This window comes from Ambystoma mexicanum, chromosome 3p (genome assembly GCF_040938575.1).
Source record: "Ambystoma mexicanum isolate Mex_15411 chromosome 3p, UKY_AmexF1_1, whole genome shotgun sequence".
NCBI classification, from domain to species: Eukaryota; Metazoa; Chordata; class Amphibia; order Caudata; family Ambystomatidae; genus Ambystoma; species Ambystoma mexicanum.
The window spans coordinates 484,118,018-484,145,148 of record NC_090925.1 but is presented as its reverse complement, the minus strand read 5'-3'; positions in this window follow the sequence as shown (position 1 = coordinate 484,145,148).

Genomic DNA, 27,131 nt, shown 5'->3' with positions numbered 1-27,131 from the left:
TGTTGGGAAGGGAGCAAACCCATCCCACCCCTCTAAGCGCTTTAGAGTGAGGCGAATCCCATTGGAAGAACTCTAATGATCCATGGGGGGAGCATATTTTAGGCCCCCCCACAATCATAATGTTGTATGTAATTCAGATGCATAGACATAGTGCTCGTACATAAGCAGATGCCGTTTTGTAGCCATAGCTGAAGCATGAGGTCTGCACAGCAATTCAGTATTTAGTGTGTTACACACAGGTCGCAAGCCTGAAGGAGAATCTGAATGGGCCCAAGCACTGATGAGAGAGGCCCACACTGCTAGCTTTCACACAAGCCTTCCTTTGTTCTAAAATTGTTTCCAATATGTGTGTTCCACAAAAAAATGCCCCCTGCAAGGCCACAAGACAGTGCTGGGTGCCATGGTGTATGTGTTATCCCGCACAGGCCAGAGAGGCCTCTGACTCCCAGCCAACCACGAATTATAGCCCATACAACTGGCCCAGTCCTAATACACCTGAATTCCAAGATACCAGTTGACACCAGACCACCCACCATAAACCAATCCACTATAAAAGATCTAAGAGCATGGTCTTCCCACCTTCATTTCATAATGACATGTTTTGTAATGCGAGGTACAGGGAGGGATACATTATAGTTCAAAAGTGAGGGTGGAAGCCTTGGAAGCCGAGAGACATGATTGGGATGAGTGAAGAGTTTGTGGGTCAGTACGACCTCAAGACTCCCCTGTGCTAGTCTTTTGAGCATGCCAGATGCCTTGTATAATGATAGAATAGGACTATTTATAAAGGTAGCTGATTGCACCTTTGGCCTTGGCTCCCTGGAGACGATGAGCCCAGCAGACCCCACGTGATCTAAGATGGGTGGACTGGGCTGGAGCCAATGGCAAGGCATCCCATATAGAGCAGGCCGGCCATGTATAGGGTCGCACCAACCAGCCACGCAGGTTTCCACCATATGTATGAGGAAGTCTATGATGCAGTATCTCTTTTTAAATTTCTGCTTACAACCTTTTCCCTCGGAACGTTCCATGCAGCAGAGTTCTTTGCTGAGGCACATATTTTTGTAGAAATAAAACTTGTTATCCTTGAAAGAGTTTCTTGGCCCTTTTTTTCCCTAGAGGGTAGTATTTTTTCTTGTGAGAGCGTTTGTTATGTTATGTTATGTTATTATGCTTATAGCGCGCCAAAGCCCGTAGGCATCCAGGCGCCGAGAGAGCTGAGAACAGAGAACCAGAGACACCGCAGGGGGTTACTCTAATAGTAGAGATGCGTTTTCAGTTGCTTACGAAATGCAAGAAGATCTGGGGCGTGCCTTCAGTTGTCACCCAAAAAACAACAAAGGCCTGAACACGCTATGATGCCCAACGCATTTTCTTTAGGGTAGTTCAGTTGGTGCATTCTACTTGTTATTTACCCATGGACATTTTCAAAAAAGAAGGAATCAAAGCGCAAATTCAAAGCACTTTACATTTGTATGAACCCAATGTCTTAATCTGATTTGTTATTCCACCACTGCTGGAACACCTGAAGATGTTTAAAAAATATAAAACTATATATAACTATATACAACTATAACCTAAAAACAGCAGGGGGCTCCAGTTTCCCAGTGCTTGCAGCACAATGTTGGAACACCCTCCCTCCCACAATTAGAGCGGAAACCGCGTTCTGGCCTTTCAGAGCCATGGTAAAATCATGGCTACTAGCCTGAACATCTAGACTCTCCCCGACATGACCGGCTAGCCGCCGCTTTCCACCTGCAGTAATATTTACTCTTCTACAGCCTATGCAGGACCAATCTGTAACCGGTCCTCATTTGCCACTGTAACTATGCTATTCTCTGTACACTATACTCTCGGTATATTCTATGCTTGTATGTAACTCTCAGAGCCTTGACTAATGTATGCTCTGTCTGCTGTATTAAGATATTTGATATGTAACTCTGTTGTAACGATATGTAACTCTGCTGTGTACATGATTATGTGCCCAGCTACCTGAGGGTTCGGACGTGCTTTATAAATAAACAAACTAAACTAAACTAAACTAATGTAGTATTAACTGGATCAAGTTGCACTCCCACAGCTATCCCTCTTCAGGAGGAAGTCTCTTTCCAACCTTTTGAACTTTGCCAGAGGAGAAGATGTGTGAAGAGAGATAAGGATACACAATCGGGTTTATGCACCTCCAGCAGGCGGTAGTAGACAATAGATCGGAGCACTATATTGGTGGTGTTTGTGCCTGAGGCAAAACCAGTGCAAATCCGGTGCAGAATGCCTCTCCTGTTAACGCCCAGAGTGGTCGAACTCCTGTACTGCAAAGCCCTGAACAGAGGATGTGGCAACATTAATTGGGTAATTCATAGAATTTCGCAGAAAAGTGTCGCAAGCGGCTGGCGCAGAGTGTCCGCGTGCGATTGACTGCGCCAGGCACGTGCGCTAAAACCGATTTCCGCGCACAGCGTATTCATGGATTTTAGGCTCCCAAACCAGCCGTGGCGCAGAGAATCGCAGCGACCCTGCAGCAGCGCCAGTTACGCCCCCAAGAACGCCCTCGCGCAAGGAAAAGCCATCAAAATCGCTAAATCATCGCAAAGGGCTGCGCTAACCCTGGACCAGTTCACCGGGCTGGCAAACAGCAAACGCCAAGCGGGGAACGTGTATTTCAGGGGTGCGCGGGAAGTTCCACACGCGATTGGCCCAGTGCGAGCAAGGTATGTGTATTTCAGGGGTGCGCGGGAAGTTCCACACGCGATCGGGCCTGGGGGAGCGGGCTACGTGTATTACAGGGGTTCGCGTGAACTTTCTCACGCGATCGGGCCTGGGGGAGCGGGCTACGTGTATTTCAGGGGTTCGCGTGAAGTTTCTCACGCGATCGGGCCTGGGGGAGCGGGCTACGTGTATTTCAGGGGTTCGCGTGAAGTTTCTCACGCGATCGGGCCTGGGGGAGCGGGCTACGTGTATTTCAGGGGTTCGCGTGAAGTTTCTCACGCGATCGGGCCTGGGGGAGCGGGCTACGTGTATTTCAGGGGTTCGCGTGAAGTTTCTCACGCGATCGGGCCTGGGGGAGCGGGCTACGTGTATTACAGGGGTTCGCGTGAACTTTCTCACGCGATCGGGCCGGGGGAGCGGGCTACGTGTATTTCAGGGGTTCGCGTGAAGTTTCTCACGCGATCGGGCCTGGGGGAGCGGGCTACGTGTATTACAGGGGTTCGCGTGAACTTTCTCACGCGATCGGGCTGGGGGAGCGGGCTACGTGTATTTCAGGGGTTCGCGTGAAGTCTCTCACGTGATTGGCCCCGTGCAAGCAGGGTACGTGTATTCCAGGGGTGCGCGGGGAGTTCCACACGCGATTGGCCCCGTGCAAGCAGGGTACGTGTATTCCAGGGGTGCGCGGGAAGTTCCACACGCGATTTCAGCAGGGTATGTGTATTCCAGGGGTGCGCGGGAAGTTCCACACGCGATTTCTGCAGGGCATGTGTATTTCAGGGGTTCTGGGGAGTACTACACGTGAATTGGCCGTGTGGGTCCTCCCAGGTGTATGCTCCACAACCTCCACGGACCCTGCAGGCAGCCCACACCACGGGGGACTACCCTGCACCCCTGCTCATGTCCCGCAGGCAGCCCATCCACCATGGGCATGCCCCCCAGCCAACCCACATGTCACCTTGCACTACTGATCAACAATGCATGTCTCCCACCACCCCCACCCCCCAGCAGTGCAGGGGCAGCCTCCACCAGGCCCCCACTCCTGTCTCCCACCACCCCCACCCCCCAGCCACCAGGGGCACCCTCCACCAGGCCCCCACTCATGTCTCCCACCACCCCCACCCCCCAGCAGTGCAGGGGCACCCTCCACCAGGTCCCCACTCATGTCTCCCACCACACCACCCCCAAGCAGTGCAGGGGCACCCTCCACCAGGCCCCCACACATGTCTCCCACCACCCCACCCCCAAGCAGTGCAGGGGCACCCTCCACCAGGCCCCCACTCATGTCTCCCACCACCCCCACCCACCAGCCACCAGGGGCAGCCTCTACCAGGCCCCCACCCATGTCCCCCTGCACCACCCCCCCCAGCAGTGCATGGGCGCCCTCCACCAGGCCCCCACTCATGTCTCCCACCACCCCCACCCCCCAGCCACCAGGGGCACCCTCCACCAGGCCCCCATTCATGTCTCCCACCACCCCCACCCCCCAGCCACCAGAGGCATCCTCCACCAGGCCCCCACTAATGTCTCCCACCACCCCCACCCCCCAGCCACCATGGGCAGCCCCCACCAGGCCCCCACTCATGCCCCCCTGCACCCCCACCCCCCAGCAGTGCAGGGGCACCCTCCACCAGCCCCCCACTCATGTCTCCCACCACCCCACCCCCAAGCAGTGCAGGGGCACCCTCCACCAGGCCCCCACACATGTCTCCCACCACCCCACCCCCAAGCAGTGCAGGGGCACCCTCCACCAGGCCCCCACACATGTCTCCCACCACCCCACCCCCAAGCAGTGCAGGGGCACCCTCCACCAGGCCCCCAATCATGTCTCCCACCACCCCCGCCCCCCAGCCACCAGGGGCACCCTCCACCAGGCCCCCACTCATGTCTCCCACCACCCCCACCCCCCAGCCACCAGGGGCACCCTCCACCAGGCCCCCACTCATGTCTCCCACCACCCCCACCCCCCAGCCACCAGGGGCATCCTCCACCAGGCCCCCACTAATGTCTCCCACCACCCCCACCCCCCAGCCACCATGGGCAGCCCCCACCAGGCCCCCACTCATGTCCCCCTACACCCCCACACCCCAGCAGTGCAGGGGCACCCTCCACCAGGCCCCCACTCATGTCTCCCACCACCCCACCCCCAAGCAGTGCAGGGGCACCCTCCACCAGGCCCCCACACATGTCTCCCACCACCCCACCCCCAAGCAGTGCAGGGTCACCCTCCACCAGGCCCCCAATCATGTCTCCCACCACCCCCACCCCCCAGCCACCAGGGGCACCCTCCACCAGGCCCCCACTCATGTCTCCCACCACCCCCACCCCCCAGCCACCAGGGGCACCCTCCACCAGGCCCCCACTCATGTCTCCCACCGCCCCCACCCCCCCAGCCACCAGGGGCATCCTCCACCAGGCCCCCAATCATGTCTCCCACCACCCCCACCCCCCAGCATCCAGGGTCACCCTCCACCAGGCCCCCACACATGTCCCCCTGCACCCCCACCCCCCAGCAGTGCAGGGGCACCCTCCACCAGGCCCCTACTCATGTCTCCCACCACCCCCACCCCCCAGCCACCAGGGGCACCCTCCACCAGGCACCCACTCATGTCTCCCACCACCCCCACCCCCCAGCCACCAGGGGCATCCTCCACCAGGCCCCCAATCATGTCTCCCACCACCCCCACCCCCCAGCATCCAGGGTCACCCTCCACCAGGCCCCCACTCATGTCCCCCTGCACCCCCACCCCCCAGCAGTGCAGGGGCACCCTCCACCAGGCCCCCACTCATGTCTCCCACCACCCCCACCCCCCAGCCACCAGGGGCATCCTCCACCAGGCCCCCACTAATGTCTCCCACCACCCCCCACCGCCCTGCCACCATGGGCAGCCCCCACCAGGTCCTCACAATCCCCAATCATGTGCGTAATGGTCAGCCTCCACATCCAAAAAGCCCTACCAAGTAACCCATTCACCCACATGGAAATGGAAATCACATGTTACACCCCCAATGTTCATGAAGCTAATGAAGCCATGTCCGTCACACACAATGGTTGCAATTGAATGGGAAAACACACAACATGACATGCATGAAACCAATGAGATGTTACCACACAGTGAAGTATGCAAACAAAATTGTATTGAAAAAAAATAAGAATGCTAAAGAAAGAAAACTAACTACAATGTGAATGAGAAAAAAGGTAAGCTGCATGTCCGTATGAAAAAATGAAACTTGAAATCCAAATAGAAAAAAATTTTGTCCAAAGTCAAATGTAAAAAAATCTCCATGCAATAAATAACTATGTACAAAAATAACAAGGGTCCATGAGCCCAACTGAACAAAGGAAACCTACTAAAAAATCTACCTAAAAATCAACTATATACAAAAAGTGGAGCAGTGTCCGTCGACTCCAAATCATAATACGAAAGAAAGGAAACCTAAAACTAAAGAACTATATACAAAGGCGGTGGGCAAGTCCAGCGGCTCACTCTGTGGTGTCCCGGGCCAGGGCATCATCGAACTCCTGTTCGATGTCCCGGAGGCGGTCCAGTTCCATGGCCCCGAGGGTCCGCAGGGACGACGCTGTGTCCTCCTCCAACCCCCTGCGGATTGCCTCGAGGCACTCGGCCCGCCTCAGGGCCCTCCGCATGGAGTTCTCCGCCCTGACCATTGTGAGCCGCGCCTCTTCCGCCCGCCGCCGCTCCGCACCTATGGCGTGGCCCAACCGCTGCCACACGGAAGACACTCTCTGTCCTGGGTCCCCCTGCCGTCCGGCCGATGCCTGCCCCTCCGATGTCAAAAGCCCCGAGCCTTCATGGCTCCCACCATGTTGCTGCTGTTGCTGCTCTGCCTCTGCCCGTGCACTGCCTCCTGCTGCCTGCACATCCTCCGCCGGCTGGGGTGCACTTGTTGATGTGGCCACCCCTGCTGGACCACCGACTCCCGACTGTGGCAGGGATGCCTCCTCCACCAGCCTGGCCGCACCGTCAGAGGCAGCTCCACAGGGCACCCAGGTGACTGATGGGTGGGAAGATGGCACAGAGGACGACTGGCGCGTAGGGGGTCCAGTTGAGGAGGGGGTCGGAGCAAGCCCCATCAGACGGAGGAATCCGGCCTGGGTGACCTGTCCCAGCAGGCTGACGTGGTCAACGAGCCATTCGAGATGACGTGCAGTCTCTCCATGAAAAGACTGCAGGTCACCTCGCATGGCCCGTTGACGCAACGCCACACCAGCCAGGACAGGCTCAACCCGGACCTGGATAGCCACGTCCGCAGGCAGAGGAAGGCCAGTTGACGTCAGCTCATCCACTGCCTGGAAACGGGTCTGGACGTAGGCATCCCTGCTGGTGCAAGATGATGCAGGGACAGGATCGGGGACAGGATTGCACACAGGCACCTCCGCGGCGGCCTGTGCTGCCTCCTGTCCCTGGTCCTGGACTGCACCACTAGCACCAGTGGGATCCCCACCTCCAGACCCCGTCTCTGGTGCTTGCACGGCCTCCTCCTCCACCAGACCCCCCACCAACCTGGATGACTCCGTGCCATCTTCCCCTGTTGGGCCCTGTGGGGTCCCAGCTGCCCCTTCTGCTGCCGAGGAGTCCAACTCCAACCTCCGCCTCTTGGACCTCCCCCCGGCAGCTGCGGCCTGGGACGCGGCACCGGACTCCTCACTCCCCGACGAGATGACAACACGGGAGGGGAGCCGGGCCTTGCGTCTCCGGCTGGCGGTCGGATCCCCGCCGCTGTGCTCCACAGCACCTTCTCCGCCCTCTTCATCAGTTGACGCTGCACACAGGGAGAAACAAAACACAGGCATCAGGGCACTGTACAATGGACACATACACACATGACAGTTGCACATGAGTGGCATTGGCAAACCTCAGACATGTCATCACAATCCCCAACACACATGTCATTGCAACTTGCACACATGAGCCATAACACAGCCATATCGCAACTGCCACCACCATCCATACACATACAACAGCATGAGCAGCCAAAGGTGACCCAGACATCACATGCAACACAGGAAGTGCACCACACATGTACACACACCACCACACTTGCATGCATGTGTACACCTCGGCCAAGTGTTGCACTGTTCAGACGGGCATCCATGTCACATCTGCCAATCAGGCTTACACATACCGCAGTCACATGCATCCATGTTGCATCACTGTTGCACCCTTGTCAAATACACACACATGCACATGTACACAGTGCTCATACATGCAGCCCAATACAACATACATGCGTGACATCACGGACATGTCTACTTACACATACATACAAACATGTGTGCACGCACAACTGCATTTGCCATGCAAGCCTACACACACAAGCACCATCCATGTCTCACACATTACAGCCCTTGCATGTGTCAGCCCCACGGCCATGTACACCCCCACCCATACTCGACCCCATACAAACAGATGTGCAACCTGCACAATACCGAATAATCACCACACGCACTGCTCACAATCAGGATGCATGTACACTCACCGCTCGACTCCAGACGGGTCTGCTTCTCCAGGACCTGGACGTGGAGCGCTGGGGATATGCGTTCCAGGACCCCCATCTGTTCTTCCGACAAGTGGCCCGGCGCCCCTTGGCATCCGCTGCCTTCAAGAGGCGCCGGGCCTTGTTCAGGGTCCTGGACCTGAAGTCCTCCCAACGCTTCCTGACATGTTGTAAGTCCCGGACTGCCACCCCCTCCGCGTTGATGGCAGTCACGATGTCAGTCCAGATCCGAGTCCGTCCTTCCTTGTCGGCGCGGGAACTTCCGAAGAGGGCATCATACTGCCCCAGGACTTGCTCCACCAGGACACCAACTTCGGTGGCACTGAAGCTGGTGCCCCTCTGCCTCTCTGGCCGGGGGTTGTCAGTGGTCACAGATGGTGTTTGCCCCGACATGACAACCCCAGAGGCAGGAGTGGGTGGGCAACTGGGTCCTGGGGCTGGGCTGTGGAGCGATGGAATTCCAGTCGGGAGTCTTCGGTACCAGCAGGGGTGGTCACAGCAACAGCACCCCTGGCTGATGTGCAGGCAGCAAATGGCAGTGCACGTGGGCAGCAGGCAGTCAGGCAGCAGCAGATGGTAGGTGGGAGCGTGCTTGGGGCTCTGGGGGGCAGTAGTTCGGCCTTCTGGGCAGGAGCGTGGTCTTCCGTGTGCTTACGCGTGGCCAGCTTGGTACGGAGTGATTTGGCACGTGAAAATCCTGCACGTCAGCGTGAAAATCGAGGAAAGGCCCTTAGCGCGTAAGCGCGTCAGCACGCATACGCGATTCTATTGGACCAAAGGCCCTCAGCGCGTAAGCGCGTCTGTGACGTGACCCACACGGGTGTTTCCCACACAGCACGTGATGACAGAGCACACGTGGAAAGACTGCACGTCAGAGTCTCATCACGTGTGATTGGTGGAAATGGCCCTACACGCAGAAGTGACAAAGCGTGTAATAGGAGGAAATGTCCCTACACGCAGAAGTGACAAAGCGTGTAATTGGAGGAAATGTCCCTACACGCAGAAGTGACAAAGCGTGTAATTGGAGGAAATGTCCCTACACGCAGAAGTGACAAAGCGTGTAATTGGAGGAAATGTCCCTACACGCAGAAGTGACAAAGCGTGTAATTGGAGGAAATGTCCCTACACGCAGAAGTGACAAAGCGTGTAATTGGTGGAAATGGCCCTAGCGCGTACACGCCGCGTAAGTGACACTGGACGTGTGGGCCTGTATAAAAGGTACGCGTAGAACACCACTTCCTTGTACGTGCTTTTCGTGGAGAGCGAGTGGGTGAATTCTGTACTTCTTGTCGTTTCACACGCGATTTACTTCACGGCGTTTCAAGTTCGTATTCCCTGTTACCTCTGACAGCTTTTTCTCTTCTTTCGCTTTTACTGGTTTACCTGGGCCTGTTCCCTCAAACAGTGTTCCCTTCTACTGTTGTCCTGTCTCCTCAGACAGCGTACAAATCTTCTTTTAGCGGGGGTGTTGCCAACCAAACGTGCTCCTTTTACACGCTCGTTTACCAGGCAGACGGTGAGTCACGCACGTATCTAACATCTGTGCTTGCCCCGTGTGTAGCCTACCCCTTCATAGGTCATTCTAGGCTGCGTGTGACACGCATACGTTCATTCTTGTGTTTCTGGGTGCCACAGCGTAGTGCAGGTTTTTCTTTCTGCACACGTGGTCTAGGAGGGGTTGCGTGCACGTCATCTCCCTTTTTTGGGCCTCCTGTGCGTTGCGTGACCCGTCATCTTTCCCCAGGGGTTACATTCAGCCTTGCTAGAGCACTAGGGAACAATTACCATCTGGTACCCAACCCCTTTGACCCCCAATTGCCCAGGACAATAGTCTACATCCACTCCCATACGCACATTAACATCAGTGCCATGGCTGGGAGGCGAGGATTCCGTAAGGGTGGCAAAGGTGGAAGAGCCACAAGTGGTGGCCGTGGTGGATCCGGTAGGGGACGTGGTCGTAACTTGCAGGGTGAGCCTGTCCCCCCATGTGTGGAGGACCAGTCACGGGCACCCATAATCCCCCCCCTCCCCCCCTCCCATTGAGGCTGATGTGGCTGACACCATCCATGCTCAGCCCTTGTTGGACCAGCCCATTGTGGCACCAGACCTGGCTGACTCCATGGCTGACTTCCAGGTCAGCAGGGCTACGACACGTGCGCTGGTGCACGTTGATGCCATCATGCCACGTGGATCTGCGGCAGCAAGGTCATCTGCTGCACCAAGGAGGCAGGGCGGAGAGGCTGCAGGGTCAGCTGCGGCTCCATCCACCCCATCCCTCACACACCCAGCCAGGACAGTGTCGGTCCTAGTCCATGCTGCTGACATTCCCCCTGACACCATCACACTAGAGCCAATGCCTGCACCAGCTCCCATGGTGAGTGTGCAATCCCACACTCCTGATACAGAGTCCACCAGGGCTCCTGCCCCTAGTGTCCAGAGCGGCGCAGGACACTCAGGATCACCACCACCTTCCAAGCGGAAGAGGAAGAGTGCTCGTCCGGCACAGGCTGATGCCCCAGACACGGCTACACAGTCCGGCCCGTCCAGGAAGCCCAGCTTCACGGATGACGAACTGAATGCACTTGTCGAGTATGTGTCCAGACATGACAACGAGATGGTCATTGTTGCAGGATCCAAGACCACACCTGCACAACGCCAGGCACACTGGCAGACCGTTGCGGACATCGTAAGTGCCCTTGGAATTGTGAGGCGCACAGCCAATGATTGCTATAAGCGCTGGAATGACCTAAAGCGCAGGGCAAAGAGTAAGCTGGCCTCAAGTCATGCCGCAACTCTAGTGACTGGAGGTGGGTCTCCAGTAGTAGACATGGAACTCACTCCACATGAGTCAGTCGCTGGGACCTACGTCACGGAGGAACAGATCCAAGGCGTGGGAGATCTGGCTGATTACGAGGCATTGTCCGGTGAGTGCACATGCATGTGTGTGTCATCCATGTGCATGGTGTGTGTGTGAGGGCTTCTGTTTGTGTGCCAGGTGAGAGTGTGTGCGCCTGAGTCGTATGGGTCAGCCATGTGCTTCATGCAATCCTTCCTGCGCAGCTGCATTTGGCCATAGCAGTATCCCTTCTGCCAACAGTAGACATCTAGCCCAACTGCACGCCAGTTGCCCTTGAAGTGTCACCTTGCCACAACATATTTGCTTATTTTTCACTGTTCATTCAGTCAGTTTGTTTGCATTCCACCACTTTCACTAGGCATGTCGCTGTCCACTAGTCACATGTCTGACATGGGTATGGTAAAGTGGAGTGACTTTGTTACCTGGATATCATTTGTACACACATGTCCCTGTGCAATTGGACCATTTCAGACTGGCAGCTCCAGGTGAAAAATCTGACCTGTTAGAATTAGAAAAGCAATTACATGCGGGAACTGGACTGAATGAATAGGTGCTGCCCTCCTCTCCATCTTCACTCAATTGCAATGGTACATGCCATCTGTGTGATGGCATGTGTGTTTCACCTGGCAATCACAGGCCAATGTGTGATGCCACTGCCAGGCAGCATGCAGAAAATGTGTTCATCTTCCATCTTGGTGTCATCAGTGTGTGCCTTTTGCCTGCACTTCATACGCAGTGAGGGTGCATGCATGGGAGGGTTTTAGTCATGTGGGACATGTGTCAATCAAGTACTGGTTCTCTTGCTTCTCAGCCCTCATTGTGTGCCATGGTGCTAATGCCTGTTTCCATTTCTTTGTTTTCATGTCTTTGCAGGGGAAGACGCACCTGATACTGCTGGGGTTGTGGAGATGGTGCAGACCCAGGAGGGGTCCGAGGGCCGTCCAACCACCAGTGAGGGAGGTGGTGTGGTGGTGGGGGAGAACCCACAAGTGCTGCAGGTCGTGCTCTCAAGGGGTGTCTCTGGCTGCACCTCCCCCGAGCTGTACTCAGGTGTTGATTCGGATGAGACCTACGTGCCGTCGCAGGTGAGTGTTCCAGGGAGGGATTCTGTTCTGTCTCACCCACCTGCACCAGGGTCAGGACCCTCCATGGGGATGTCAGTGTTGGCAGCTACGCCTTCGGTGGTTACGGATGCAGGGTCACACTCCGCGACATCTGATCCTGTTCCTGGGCCAGCAGATCAGAGGGGGAATGCAGTCCTGCAGCCTCAGGCAGTGCCGGCACAGCAAGGCGCAGTTCGCCTTGCCCCAGACAGGTGTGGTGCCCGCTGACGTGGTGGCCGTACGCCACCCGGCAATACCGCATGGGAGCAATCCATTTACGGTATGGCAACCCAACAGGCTGCATCATCCGAGATGATGGCTCAGGCCATGGATAGGGTGGCCACTTCCATTGTCCCCCCAGAAAGGCTGATGGAGCGACTAGAGCAGGCAACCGACTCCATCTGCCAGTCACACAGGGAGGACATGTTGGGGTCCAACAGGGACAGGCGGGCGGCACTGGCGACTCTGCAGGAGGCCATCTCCATTGAGTCCCAGGGCCACAGGGAAGCCCTGAGGCAGGAGCTCCTTCACCTCAGGACGACTCTTGTTGAGCTTGAGGCTTCAACACACCAAAGGACAGAACAGCAGCTGGAGCGTCTCACCCGTACGCTCTCAGCTGAGATGCAGGCAACGAGGGCGGAGGTCCGGGCATCCCGTGAGTTGTTGCATGGGGACCTCCGCACACTCATCCTCCAGAACCAGACCTACCACACCCGCATGCTTGCAGCCATGGAGGAGCAGACTTGGGCCTTGCGTGGGCTGCCTCCCATAGTGCAACCACCTCCGGATGCAGCTGCACAGGGTGATAATAGCGACAGCAGTGATACTCCCACAATAGGGTAGCCGTGTGGGCCATGAGCCCATGGAGGTGTTTTATCTTCCCAGGATCCACGCAGGTGGGTTCTGGTGTGCATCCTGTCCTCGGACCTCCTGGGTGGCCTCCCCAACCCCCCGGGCCCATCAATGGCCATTTTTGATTGTTTCTTATTTTTATTTTTATTTTGATTTCTTTTATTCCCAATTTTTTTGGGACGATCTGTTGGCTTCCGTGGTTCCTGTGGGCATACGCTGCATTGTGGCTGGGCACATGCAGGCTTGTAATGTATTTGGTTCAGATGCTTGGGTTTGAGTCACACACACCCCTCCTGCTTCCCGTTTCCATGGGCTTGCAAAGGGTGTGCCCAAGTGACAGTGAATTACACAGTGACGTTGGACTCCCATGAGCTGTGTGGCCAGTCTGTAGTCAATACTGTGTATACATTCATAGTGCATATTGCTGTTGTGTTGTACACTGCATGTTGCATTGATGTGTAACTCTTCTTCTGTGTCTACCTCCCAATTTGCAGGTCCCTTCCTCATGTCCACACAAGGACCTCTAGTCTGGAGATGGGGACCATGTTGGCAGCAGTGCACCTACAACTCTACATGGCGACAACACTGCACAGTTGGTAGTGGTGGGAGTGCAGGCATTTCCAGGTGGTGAGACTACTAATATGTAACATTTGTGATGTCATGTTAATGGTACTACGTGCTCAAGTATGTTGTTGGTCCGGCATTGCTGTGAGCATTTCAGGTGTTGCAGGTTTCTAATAGTGCCAATGTACATAGTGAGACTGATGTCATGTTGTGGGGATTACTTTGTTTACCTGCAATTAGCATGACATGGCACGGTGTGTCGTGTGGCAGTGCTGGGGTTGGGTTGGCTGACATGGCACTGTCCTCTTGTTGCATTTTGCAAGTGGGTATTCATTTTAGCTGCTTCAATGTGTAACTTCACAAAACTGCATTGGTGGTGTCTGTGTGGGTAGGGAGGCACACATTGTGACACTTCCAGGTGAACAATCTCAGGCTGACATGGTATTCCCGGTTCATTCTCCAGACATTCAGGATCAGTGTCAGGTTGAGTCATCATTGATTGTCAGATGGAATGTGCCAAGGCAGTGTGCACTCCACAGGGGTGTGATTTCTATGTGAAGTAATTAGCCACTAGCTGTGTACGGGCTGCCTCCCCCCGTGCCCTTTCCCCTCCCATGCGCAGCGGCTGTGCATGTGGTTGGGGATGTGGGGCCACCACCATGTCCACGGCCAGGCCCCGGCGTGTTGCAACGTTGTGCAGGACACATGCTGCCACTATGATCCTGCACACTACTGGGGGAGCGTATAACAGCTGCCCGCCAGAACGGTCAAGGGAGCGAAAGCGTGACTTTAGCACTCCGAATGTGCGCCCCACTATGCCCCTGGTTGTAATGTGGGCTGTGTTATATCTTACCTGGGGTGGCGTGGTGGGGTTCCGAATTGGCGTCATCATGTGGGGGCTGAGAGGGTAGGCACTGTCCCCTGTGGAGGTGGTGATTGGTATCATTGGTGGGGTTGTGACCTTGCTCAGTATCCAACGTGCATGCATGTGCAGTGGCATACATACTCACCAAGCAGCCATGTATCGCCATGCCGCCCAGCTTCTAGGTCCCGGCTTAGGGTGGACATTCGGTAAATGAAGCTGTCGTGGGTGGAGCCGGGATAGTTGGCATATACTGAGGTGATGATTCCCTTGGCATTACATGCTACCTGCACGTTGATGGAATGCCAGTGCTTGCGGTTCCTATAGATGTGCTCAGATGCCCTGGGGGGACGTAGAGCCACATGGGTGCAGTCGATGGCACCTAGCACTTTGGGGAATCGTGCCACAGTGTAAAAATCCAGGGCGGCAGCATGCCTTTCTGCAGGTGTTCTGGGCAGGTATATGTGCCTGCGGACTGATGGGCGTGCAGTCATGATGTTCAAGACCTGGTGTAGGCAGCGTGACTGGGTGGCCTGTGACACCCCACCCACTATGGCAATTGTCCGCTGAAATGATCCAGTGGCTAAGAAGTGCAGTACATTGAGGACCTTCTCCAGGGGGCTGAGTGCTTGGGAGCACAGGGTGGGTGATGTGAGGTCATCCTCCCACTCACTCACCAGGTCCAGTATGATGTGTGGTGGAAACCTGTACCTCCCATACACCTGGTCATCAGGCATCCCAAAAAGGCTGGTTCTGGGTGTGAATATTCTGGCCCTGACTATCCTCCTCCTCCTCCTTTGGTAGCCCACTGCCACTGCTGCTAGGAACGGTATGTTCATCCTGGCGTCTGAGCTTGTTATTGTTAAAGTCCGCAAATTTATGCTTTGCGCGTGTTCTAGGCGAGCGTGTGACCCGCGCACCCCTGGAATCCAGTTCCCAGTCCAATAGCGTGTGGAAATTCACACGCACCACGGGATACAGCGTGTGACCCGCGCACCCCTGGAATCCAGTTCCCAGTCCAATAGCGTGTGGAAATTCACACGCACCACGGGATACAGGTTCGCTGACGTACTTGCGTGTGTAAGTGCCCGCGCACCCATTAAATACACGTACATAGGCCAATCGCGTGTACGCGCACTTTTGTCCAATTACACGCAATGACACTCTGACGTGCAGTATCTCCACGTGTGCCCCGTCATCACGTGCTGAGTGGGGAACACCCGTGCGGCTCACGTCACAGACGCGCTTACGCGCTGAGGGACTCTGGTCCAATAGAATCGCGTATGCGTGCTGACGCGCTTACGCGCTAAGGGCCTTTCCTCGGATTTCACGCTGACGTGCAGGATTTTCATGTGCCAAATCACTCCGTATCAAGCTGGCCACGCGAAAACACACGGAAGACCACGCTCCTGCCCAGAAGGCCGAGTTACTGCCCCCCAGTGCCCCGAGCAGCCTCCCACGTGCCATCTGCTGCTGCCTGCCTGCCTGCCTGCCTGCTGCCACCGTGCCCTGCCATTTGGTGCCTGCACATCAGCCATCTGCAGGGGTCCAGTTGCTGTGTCCACCCCTGCTGGAACTGAAGACTCCCGACTGGGATTACATCGCTCCACAGCCCAGCCCCAGGACCCAGTTGCCCACCCACACCTGCCTCTGGGGTTGCCATGTCGGGCACTTCCACATCTGGCACCAGTGGCAACCCCAGGCCAGAGGGGCAGAGGGGCACCAGCTTCACTGTCACCGAAGTTGGTGTCCTGGTGGAGCATGTCCTGGGGCAGTATGATGCCCTCTTTGGATCGTCCCGCGCCAGCAAGGAAGGACGGCAGAGGATCTGGGCCGACTGTGTGGTTGCCATCAACGCGGAGGGGGTGGCAACCCGCGACGTCCTGAAGATCAAGAAGCGCTGGGAGGACTTGAGGTCCAGGACCCTTGTGAAGGCCCGGCGCCTCGTGGAGGGGGGCCGGGGCCGCATGAGTTCCATCCAGATGAGGGTCCTGGAACGCGTACGCCCAGCGCTCCACGCCCAGATCCTTGAGAGGGAGGCCCGTCTGGAGTTGAGCGGTAAGTGTCCATGCATTACTGTGTGAGACAGGGCATGTTGCGGTGTGCTGGTTCTATGATACTTGCCTGTATGTGTGCCATAGCCCATGTATGCATGTATGTGTGCAGGGACATCATGGTAATGCATGTGCGACCAGTGATGTGTGATGCACATGGTTGTTGCATGTGTTGAAATGCCGCATGGGGAGCCCTATGCAGATTTTGAACATGAGAGCATGCCAGTCTCTGTACCTGGACATGGGTGGGGGTGAGGGATGGGTGCTGATGCCAGGTACATATATGGTAGCCATGTCTGTGTGCCTGACCTGCGTGTCTGTGACTTGTGCATGCCATGGATGCATGACACATGTGTATGACAATGCACAGATTCAGTAAAGCAGCCAAATTACCCTTGTATCCGCTGTGTTTGGTGTGTTTGGGGCCAGATGGATGTGACTGAGGTGAAGTGTGTGCATGTGATGGCATGAGCCATGATGCATGTGAGTTACATATCATTGCATGTTTCAAGAGTCCATTGGACATGCATGGAAATGTCCATGGCATGCACCATGCCTGTTACTGTGTGTGTTTTGCCTGGACTGACCCATGTGTTGTGGAGGGACATGATGGAAGTGTACTTTGACAGTGGTGCTCATCTGCTATTGCTTCCTGTCTAGGGGACCATTGTACAGTGCCCTGATGCTTGTGTTCTTTGTCTCCCTCTACGCAGCGGCTAGTGAAGAAGAGGGCGGAGACGGCGCTGTGGAGCAAGGCGGCGGGGATGCCCCCACGGCTGCAGCGGAAGGGGTGGGTGAGCCCCCACAGGGGCCTGCTACGGTGGGAGACGGTGAGGAGCCATCCAGGTTGGTGGTTTGCACAGAGGAGGAGGAGGCCGCCACTGGGGCACACATGGGGCCTGGTGGGGGCATCCCTGCTGGTGCAAGTGGTGCAGTCCAGGGCCAGGGGCAGGAGGCAGCACAGGTCACCGTGGAGGGGCCTGTGCATGTCGCTGTCCCTTACCCTGTGAGTGCACCACCATGCACCAGCAGGGATGCCCCGTCCCAGGCCTGTCCGCAGGTAGAGGGGATGTCCATGTCACCTGACTCCCCTCCACCTGCGGACGTGGGAACCCCTGGCCGTGCGGAGAAGGTCCTGATTGGGGTCGTGATGCGCACGGCTGTGATTCGTGATGCCGTGCGTGCTTCCCGGGAGGAGCACGCACGTCATCACGAAGTGCACCGTGCCGACGTGGCCCAATTGGGATCGGCCATGTTTGGGGGTTTCCTGCATGTGTTGGCCAATGTGGCGGCCCTCTCCTCCTCTGTGCAGGCTATCCACCAGTCGTTCTCCTTGCCGTCTTCCAGCCCAGATGCCACCAGGGCCCCCTGTGGACCTGCCCCGACCAATGCAGCCAGCTCGGTGGGGATCCCATCCCTGCCACAGTCGGGAGTCAGAGATCCAGCAGGGGTGGACACCAGAGCAACTGGACCCCAGCAGATGGAGGATGTGATGGCATCATCGGGCAGGGCACGTGCACGACGGCGTCGGTGGTTTCCATCAGCCTGGATGCCGTCGTGCTGGCACAGGCAGTTGCGTCGGAGGCAGCAGCAGGCTCAACGTGGGAGGCATCATGGCTCGGGGCCATCAACATCAGGGGTGCAGGCATCGGCCGGAGGGCAGGAGAACCCTGGAATGGGAGTGGCTTCCGTGTGGGAGCGGTTGTGCCAGCGGATAGGTGCGGAGCGGCAGCGGGCAGAGGAGGAACGGCTCACGATGGTCAGGGCGGAGGACTCCATGCGGAGGGCGCTGAGGCGGGCTGAGTGCCTCGAGGGTCTTCGCAGGGAGTTTGAGCTTGACACTGCATTATCCCTGCGGGACCTCGGGGCCACGGAACATGCCCGCCTCCAAGCCATTGACCAGGAGTTCGATGATGCCCTGGCCCATGACAACAACCAGTGAGCCGTCCGAATAGCCCGCTGCCTTTGTATATAGTTGTATAGTTAGGGTTAGGTTTCCTTTGTTTTTTTGATTTTTTTTTGGTTGCGATTGGACAATGCACCACTTTTTTGTATATAGTTCAGTTTTTAGTTAGTAGTCATAGTTAGGTTTAATTTGGTTGGGCTCATGGACCCAGGATGATCTTCTTCATTGGCTTATTTTAATTTTTCAGATTATTTTCTTGGACATTCATCTTGTTTTGTTTGATTTGCTTTGTGTTTTTTCTTATTTCATTTCCATTCTACTTGCTGTTCAATACATATTATTTTTTTAATCTTCAATGTGTCGTATCATCTCATTGCTTTCAGGCATGTCATGTTGGGTGTTTTGTCATTCACTTGCAGCCATTGTGTGTGACAGACATGTGTTCAATTGCATTATTTAAATTGGGGGTGTAACATGTAATTGCCTTTGATATGTGGGTGGGTGTGATAGTTGGTTGGGCCTTTTGGCAGGGGAGGATGGGCATTACGGACATGATTGGGGAATGTTGGGACCCAGGTGCAGGGGGGCATGGATTGGACATGGGTGGGGGCCTGCTGGCAGGTGCCCCACAGTGCTGGGGGGGTGGGGGTGGTGGGTGACATGAGTGGGGGCCTGGTGGAGGGTGACCCTGCACTGCCGGGGTGTGGGGGTGGTGGGAGACATGAGTGGGGGCCTGGTGGAGGGTGACCCTGGTGGCTGGGGGGTGGGGGTGGTGGGAGACATGAGTGGGGGCCTGGTGGAGGGTGCCCCTGGTGGCTGGGGGGTGGGGGTGGTGGGTGACATGAGTGGGGGCCTGGTGGAGGGTGACCCTGCACTGCTGGGGTTTGGGGGTGGTGGGAGACATGAGTGGGGGCCTGGTGGAGGGTGCCCCTGGTGGCTGGGGGGTGGGGGTGGTGGGAGACATGAGTGGGGGCCTGGTGGAGGGTGCCCCTGGTGGCTGGGGGGTGGGGGTGGTGAGTGACATGAGTGGGGGCCTGGTGGAGGGTGACCCTGCACTGCTGGGGTGTGGGGGTGGTGGGTGACATGAGTGGGGGCCTGGTGGAGGGTGCCCCTGCACTGCTGGGGTGTGGGGGTGGTGGGTGACATGAGTGGGGGCCTGGTGGAGGGTGCCCCTGCACTGCTGGGGTGTGGGGGTGGTGAGTGACATGAGTGGGGGCCTGGTGGAGGGTGACCCTGCACTGCTGGGGTGTGGGGGTGGTGGGAGACATGAGTGGGGGCCTGGTGGAGGGTGCCCCTGGTGGCTGGGGGGTGGGGGTGGTGGGAGACATGAGTGGGGGCCTGGTGGAGGCTGACCCTGCACTGCTGGGGTGTGGGGGTGGTGAGTGACATGAGTGGGGGCCTGGTGGAGGGTGCCCCTGGTGGCTGGGGGGTGGGGGTGGTGGGAGACATGAGTGGGGGCCTGGTGGAGGCTGACCCTGGTGGCTGGGGGGTGGGGGTGGTGAGTGACATGAGTGGGGGCCTGGTGGAGGGTGCCCCTGGTGGCTGGGGGGTGGGGGTGGTGAGTGACATGAGTGGGGGCCTGGTGGAGGGTGCCCCTGCACTGCTGGGGTGTGGGGGTGGTGGGTGACATGAGAGGGGGCCTGGTGGAGGGTGCCCCTGCACTGCTGGGGTGTGGGGATGGTGAGTGACATGAGTGGGGGCCTGGTGGAGGGTGACCCTGCACTGCTGGGGTGTGGGGGTGGTGGGTGACATGAGTGGGGGCCTGGTGGAGGGTGCCCCTGGTGGCTGGGGGGTGGGGGTGGTGGGAGACATGAGTGGGGGCCTGGTGGAGGATGACCCTGCACTGCTGGGGTGTGGGGGTGATGGGAGACATGAGTGGGGGCCTGGTGGAGGGTGCCCCTGGTGGCTGGGGGGTGGGGGTGGTGGGAGACATGAGTGGGGGCCTGGTGGAGGGTGACCCTGGTGGCTGGGGGGTGGGGGTGGTGGGAGACATGAGTTGGACATGGGTGGGGGCCTGCTGGCAGGTGCCCCACAGTGCTGGGGGTGGGGGTGGTGGGGGACATGAGTTGGACATGGGTGGGGGCCTGCTGGCAGGTGCCCCACAGTGCTGGGGGTTGGGGGTGCAAGGGGACATGAGTTGGTGTTCATTAGTTCAAGGAGACATGTGCCTTTGCTGGGGGGCATGCCCATGGTGGGTGGGCTGCCTGCGGGACATGACCAGGGATGCAGGGTAGTCCCCTGTGGTGTGGGCTGCCTGCAGGGGCCGTGGAGGGTGTACAGGGTACACCTGGGAGGACCCACACTGTCAAATCACATGTGGAACTTCCCGTGCACCCCTGAAATACACGCGCCCAGGCTATTCGCGTGTGGAACTTCCCGCGCACCCCTGAAATACACGCGCCCAGGCTATTCGCGTGTGGAACTTCCCGCGCACCCCTGAAATACACGCGCCCAGGCTATTCGCGTGTGGAACTTCCCGCGCACCCCTGAAATACACGCGCCCAGGCTATTCGCGTGTGGAACTTCCCGCGCACCCCTGAAATACACGCGCCCCCAGGCTATTCGCGTGTGGAACTTCCCGCGCACCCCTGAAATACACGCGCCCAGGCTATTCGCGTGTGGAACTTCCCGCGCACCCCTGAAATACACGCGCCCAGGCTATTCGCGTGTGGAACTTCCCGCGCACCCCTGAAATACACGCGCCCAGGCTATTCGCGTGTGGAACTTCCCGCGCACCCCTGAAATACACGCGCCCAGGCTATTCGCGTGTGGAACTTCCCGCGCACCCCTGAAATACACGCGCCCCCAGGCTATTCGCGTGTGGAACTTCCCGCGCACCCCTGAAATACACGCGCCCAGGCTATTCGCGTGTGGAACTTCCCGCGCACCCCTGAAATACACGCGCCCAAGCCATTCGCGTGTGGAACTTCCCGCGCACCCCTGAAATACACGCGCCCAGGCTATTCGCGTGAGGAACTTCACGCGAACCCCTGTAATACACGTAGCCCGCTACCCCAGGCCCGATCACGTGAGGAACTTCACGCGAACCCCTGTAATACACGTAGCCCGCTCCCCCAGGCCCGATCGCGTGTGAAACTTCACGCGAACCCCTGATATACACGTAGCACGCTCCCCCAGGCCCGATCGCGTGAGGAACTTCACGCGAACCCCTGTAATACACGTAGCCCGCTCCCCCAGACCCGATCGCGTGTGAAACTTCACGCGAACCCCTGAAATACACGTAGCCCGCTCCCCCAGGCCTGATCGCGTGAATAACTTCACGCGAACCCCTGTGATGCACGTACCCTGCTGAAATCGCGTGTTAGACTTCCCGCGCACCCCGGTATACACGCACATGTATTTTTTGTCAGCGGGTGTCCGTGTTTGTGGGTACCCCTTTGCATGTCATTTTTCCTGGAGGGCCACAGTATGGGACATTCATCATGGCAGTATATAGGTGCTATTTGTTGGCGCACCTTTTGGCGCACATTTCTTACAGCCGCAGAGACGCTACCGCCTGCTTTCTTGTGGCGGTCGTGTTTGTGCCTGTGCGCTGGTTTGAGCGTGCGCTTTTTTGCCCTATTCTATTCCATGAATACGTGTTGTAGGCGAGCGTGTGGGCGTTCCGCGCACTTGTGCCCTGTACTTCCCCCGTGACGCCCACGTTTTGGCAAGTTGTTCCCCATTCCGAGTGTTACGCCCGTGTTCCGCCTACTTTTGTTGCGTGCGCCGCGCTATGTGCGAATTTCGCTGTGACCTGTGCGATTTTCGCTGTGACCTGGCGCACGCTGTTAGATGGCCTGTGCGCCAACGTGCGCCGCGCACTTTTTTATCGCACATCCGCTGGTTTTCTCGCGCACGGCCTTCCTTGAATCGACGTGCGCTGCTTTTCGTGCGATTTTCGCAATTGCACTGCGATTTTCACTATTCCACTGCGAATCGCACGTTTTTGCCCACTTGCGCCGCGCTAATTATTCCATGAATCGGCCTGTTAGTCTCCAATTAAGATCTGGATCTTTATCTCATCCCAATGCAAGAGTAATTGGCGATACCAATTAAAACATGAGTGGAACCAAATAGGGTGAGTGCTCTTTTTTCCTTTTTTAAAAAGAGTTTTTCAATAACCCTGTGGCATGTTAACAAATGTTAGTTAATATGCACAAACAGCCTACTAAGGAAACTGGCAAACACTGTTAAAAGGTTTAGAGTCAGATTGGTAGAACCAAAGGATTGACACACTCTCCACATGGCTTGAAATCAGCAAAGACAGCCGGGGTAGCATTTGCTTCTCTCTGCTACCCAGAAACGACAGCTCCTGCAATAGCCCTTGGATCAGCGCTAGCCAACTCAACACCCTTCAGAAGTGTTGCCTTTATCTCATACAGCCCTAGACAGCATAGTGAAATGTGAAGGTTCAAACATCTGGAGTGTGGCAGGTCTGCTACCCTGTCCCAGCGACTGTGACTTCAAAATGTATCATTGTATGCTATATTGCATACTGTTTAGAGAAGGGCATAAGCACAGATTGGGTCTGGTCATCAAAAACATTTCATAGAGAGCATCTTGCCTCGTTAGACCACGTGACTCCAACATGAGATTACAGTATAACTCCTGTCAATTTGCATCCATACTGCTGGTTTTCATTGTCTTCAGCAATGTAGTTGCAGACTTGCACAGCCTTCCAGCTACCACAGAAGGTACACATCGATCATACATCCACTCATATATAGGATGCTGCACCAAAGACTACGGCAGCATGCTCCCTCAAATCCTCCTTCAAACCCTGCATCATTGAGTTCTCATTGACTTTCGCGTGTCTAAGGCCAATTGCATGGCCTAAACTATTAACATTACCTTCCCTTTCTAGAGCTCTATCGCATAAACTTTGCAGCGGTGCAAGTGCAATCTTGCACTGTATAAACACTAGGTCAAACATTGGCCATGTGCACAAATGATGGATGGTATTAGATAAACTTTGCAGTGGTGCAAGTGCAATCCTGCACTGTGTAAACACTAGGTCAAACATTGGCCATGTGCAAACATTATGGATGGTATTAGATACATTTTGCATTTGTGCAAGTGCCATCCTGCACTATGTGCACACTTTGTCAGACATTGGCCATGTGCAAGCATTATGGATGGTATTAGATACATTTTGCAGCGGTGCAAGAGCCATCCTGCACTGTGTAAACACTAGGTCAAACATTGGCCATGTGCAAACATGATGGATGGTATTAGATAAACTGCAATCCTGCAGTGTATAAATACTAGGTCAGACATTGACCATGTGCAAACATGATGGGTGGTAATGTTAAAACATTGCGCCAGTGCAAGTGCAATCCTGCACTGTGTAAACTCTAGGTCAAACATTGGCCACGTGCAAAAATGATGGGTGGTAATGTTAAAACATTGCGCCAGTGCAAGTGCAATCCTGCACTGTGTAAACTCTAGGTCAAACATTGGCCACGTGCAAAAATGATGGGTGGTAATGTTAAAACATTGCACCAGTGCAAGTGCAATCCTGCACTGTGTAAACTCTAGGTCAAACATTGGGCACGTGCAAAAATGATGGGTGGTAATGTTAAAACATTGCGCCAGTGCAAGTGCAATCCTGCACTGTGTAAACTCTAGGTCAAACATTGGCCACGTGCAAAAATGATGGGTGGTAATGTTAAAACATTGCGCCAGTGCAAGTGCAATCCTGCACTGTGTAAACTCTAGGTCAAACATTGGCCACGTGCAAAAATGATGGGTGGTAATGTTAAAACATTGCACCAGTGCAAGTGCAATCCTGCACTGTGTAAACTCTAGGTCAAACATTGGTCACGTGCAAAAATGATGGGTGGTAATGTTAAAACATTGCACCAGTGCAAGTGCAATCCTGCACTGTGTAAACTCTAGGTCAAACATTGGCCACGTGCAAAAATGATGAGTGGTAATGTTAAAACATTGCACCAGTGCAAGTGCAATCCTGCACTGTGTAAACTCTAGGTCAAACATTGGCCACGTGCAAAAATGATGGGTGGTAATGTTAAAACATTGCACCAGTGAAAGTGCAATGCTGAACTGTGTAAACACTAGGTCAAACATTGGCCACGTGCAAAAATGATGGGTGGTAATGTTAAAACATTGCACCAGTGCAAGTGCAATCCTGCACTGTGTAAACTCTAGGTCAAACATTGGCCATGTGCAAAAATGATGGATGATATTAGATACATTTTGCAGTGGCGCAAGTGCCATCCTGCACTATGTGCACACTTTGTCAGACATTGACCATGTGCAAAAATCATGGTTATTATAGAAACTTTTCACTGGTGCAAGTGCAATCGTGCACTATATAAAACCCAGGGGCCCAATTGTTAGCGCCATGTCAAATAAGCAAACTGTCATTTCGTCATGAAATAAAATTGTGCTGTGTCATATGTGCCTATATTTATACAAATCCAGAATATGTACCATTGATGAAGCAACACTTATATAGACACAGAATATGGCGCAAAACAAGAAAAGTGTCGTTCTATTACGGAATTCCACTTTTTCCTTTTTTTCGATGGAGCTCGAATGAAGCCCTTCGTCGAACACTGGGGAATTTCTTTTTCCCTATGGTCATTACTAGATCTTAAAATGCTGCCATTTCCTTCAGTGTAACACGCATGTCTCCGCGAGGATATAAAGCCAACCTGCTCCTGAGTAAACGCCAGTAAAGCCCTCTTTATTGCTGCCAGGCATGAAAACGTGTAATCTTTAATGAGAACTGTATGCGGATTTCACTACTGAAACATTTGGTGCCCCTGTGTCAGAGGGGAAAGGACAACATCCAGTAAAACGCACGGATTTTATTATCGCATCGTAAATGGACAAATGGCATCTGCCAATACAAAGGAGCTCGCGGGGGAGTCCGGAAGTGCGCCGCTGAAGTGACACACTGCATATTTGCGAAGGTGCCAGTTATAGGTTTCTAGGCCTCCCCCTCCATGGTATTTTCAGGCTTCGTTCCCCTTTGGTACACAATAACACTGTTATAAAATGCAGTTTACTGAGGCAACTGTAAAACAGTTGAATCAACATGGGGGAGGAGGGTTGGGAAAATCTCCAAGGGGAAAGAGTTTCTTTCGGCTGCCTTCCATCTTTGCAAAGTATTTCAAGCAAAACGCCTTTTTTCGTATTTACACCATTGCAAGTCTCCTATAATTTTCAGGGCTCCAATCAATTGCAAAGGCCTTATGAGCTGTACAATTTTTTTTTATTTCAGTTGATTCAGAAAAATGTTGAAATATGATTCGTGGTATAAATATTCGGTTTGGAAATTAAAGACGTATTCATTGGAAGCTGCTAACATGAGGCCACCACTGCATAATGCGGGTACTTATTGCTACTTGTTTCAGAGGTCAGTTATTGCAGGCGGCAAGATGGCTCAGAGTTATGCACGCTCTCCTCAGACATATGTGTGCAGCCTGTAGGACAATGGCTTCTGTTCCGGAAGGGGCAGCTCAGCCTTTTATCATTTGACTCCATAAATTGAGTAACATTGCATTGGGTAACAATACCTATTGTTTCAGCACTTAGAAATGGGAGGAATTCAGCAAGAAGTGTTATGCGGCCACCATGAGTTATACAAAACACCTTTGACCCTAACATTAATATCATCTCTGCAGACACCTCCCCCTGCCCCATAAGATAAGGTGTCCCAGACGTTGCAACTAACAATAACACAACATGGCAAATAAGAAACACTGGGGTAGATTCTCAGAGAAGTTACTCTAACTTATTCTTGACTTTAACCTGAAGAGGGCTATTCGATTAACAAAGGAGTTGCTTTAAGTTACTGACCTACTCCGAAAAATTCAGGAGTTGGTCAGAGTTACTCATAGAAACTTCTTTGCAATTCGGTCCTATTGTGTTTTGCAGGGAAATTGACACGTTTCAATCGGTCATTTCCATGGAACTCTGAAAAAGGAGGATTGTCCCAGTCTATGACTTAATGACTAAATGCTGAAATAATTAATGCATAGTTCCATGACTGTACTAAATAAACTCGGTATAGGTGCAGTAAAATGTTGCCCCAAGCCAAACATTTTAAATATATACTGGGTCATTACATGTTTACACAAGGCATTTTTTGTTGGGACAATACATGTTTACACAAGGCATTTTTTGTATTGAGGTGCAAATGTAAAACAGGTCGTATAGTGTGTCATATTGTTAAAGCAGTCCTTACTGGTAGTAGAGCGAAAACCTCAGATGTGCCTTCTATGTCTTATCTATGTCCTATCAGGAAGAAACAACATAAACACATACAATTTAAATGGCATCTTCACGAATGCAGTCAAAGGAGTAAACAAAAAGAGTAAATAAAAATGGGGCAACAGAAATGTTGACATAAACTGTAAAAGGATATTATAGATATCAGAAGTCAATGGAATCAATTTTGCACAGTGCGTAGTTCGCAACCAAGTACCGGAAGTCGGGTCACAGTCACAAAGGACGCAGAACAAAGGAAAGCCTTCCCTCTTTTTTATCAACGCTGTGCACTACATCACATGGGCTACACATGGCGCTATTCCCCACAAGTCCTCCATTCCCTGCCCCATGACGTGAAATGCCCCCTCCTGCCCTGTTAGCCTTCCTGTGACCCGCATCGCCAACGCTCTCTCCCGAAGTACCTTCCTTCTAGAGCCCTCTGCTCGTCTACCTCCAATTCTCTACGTGT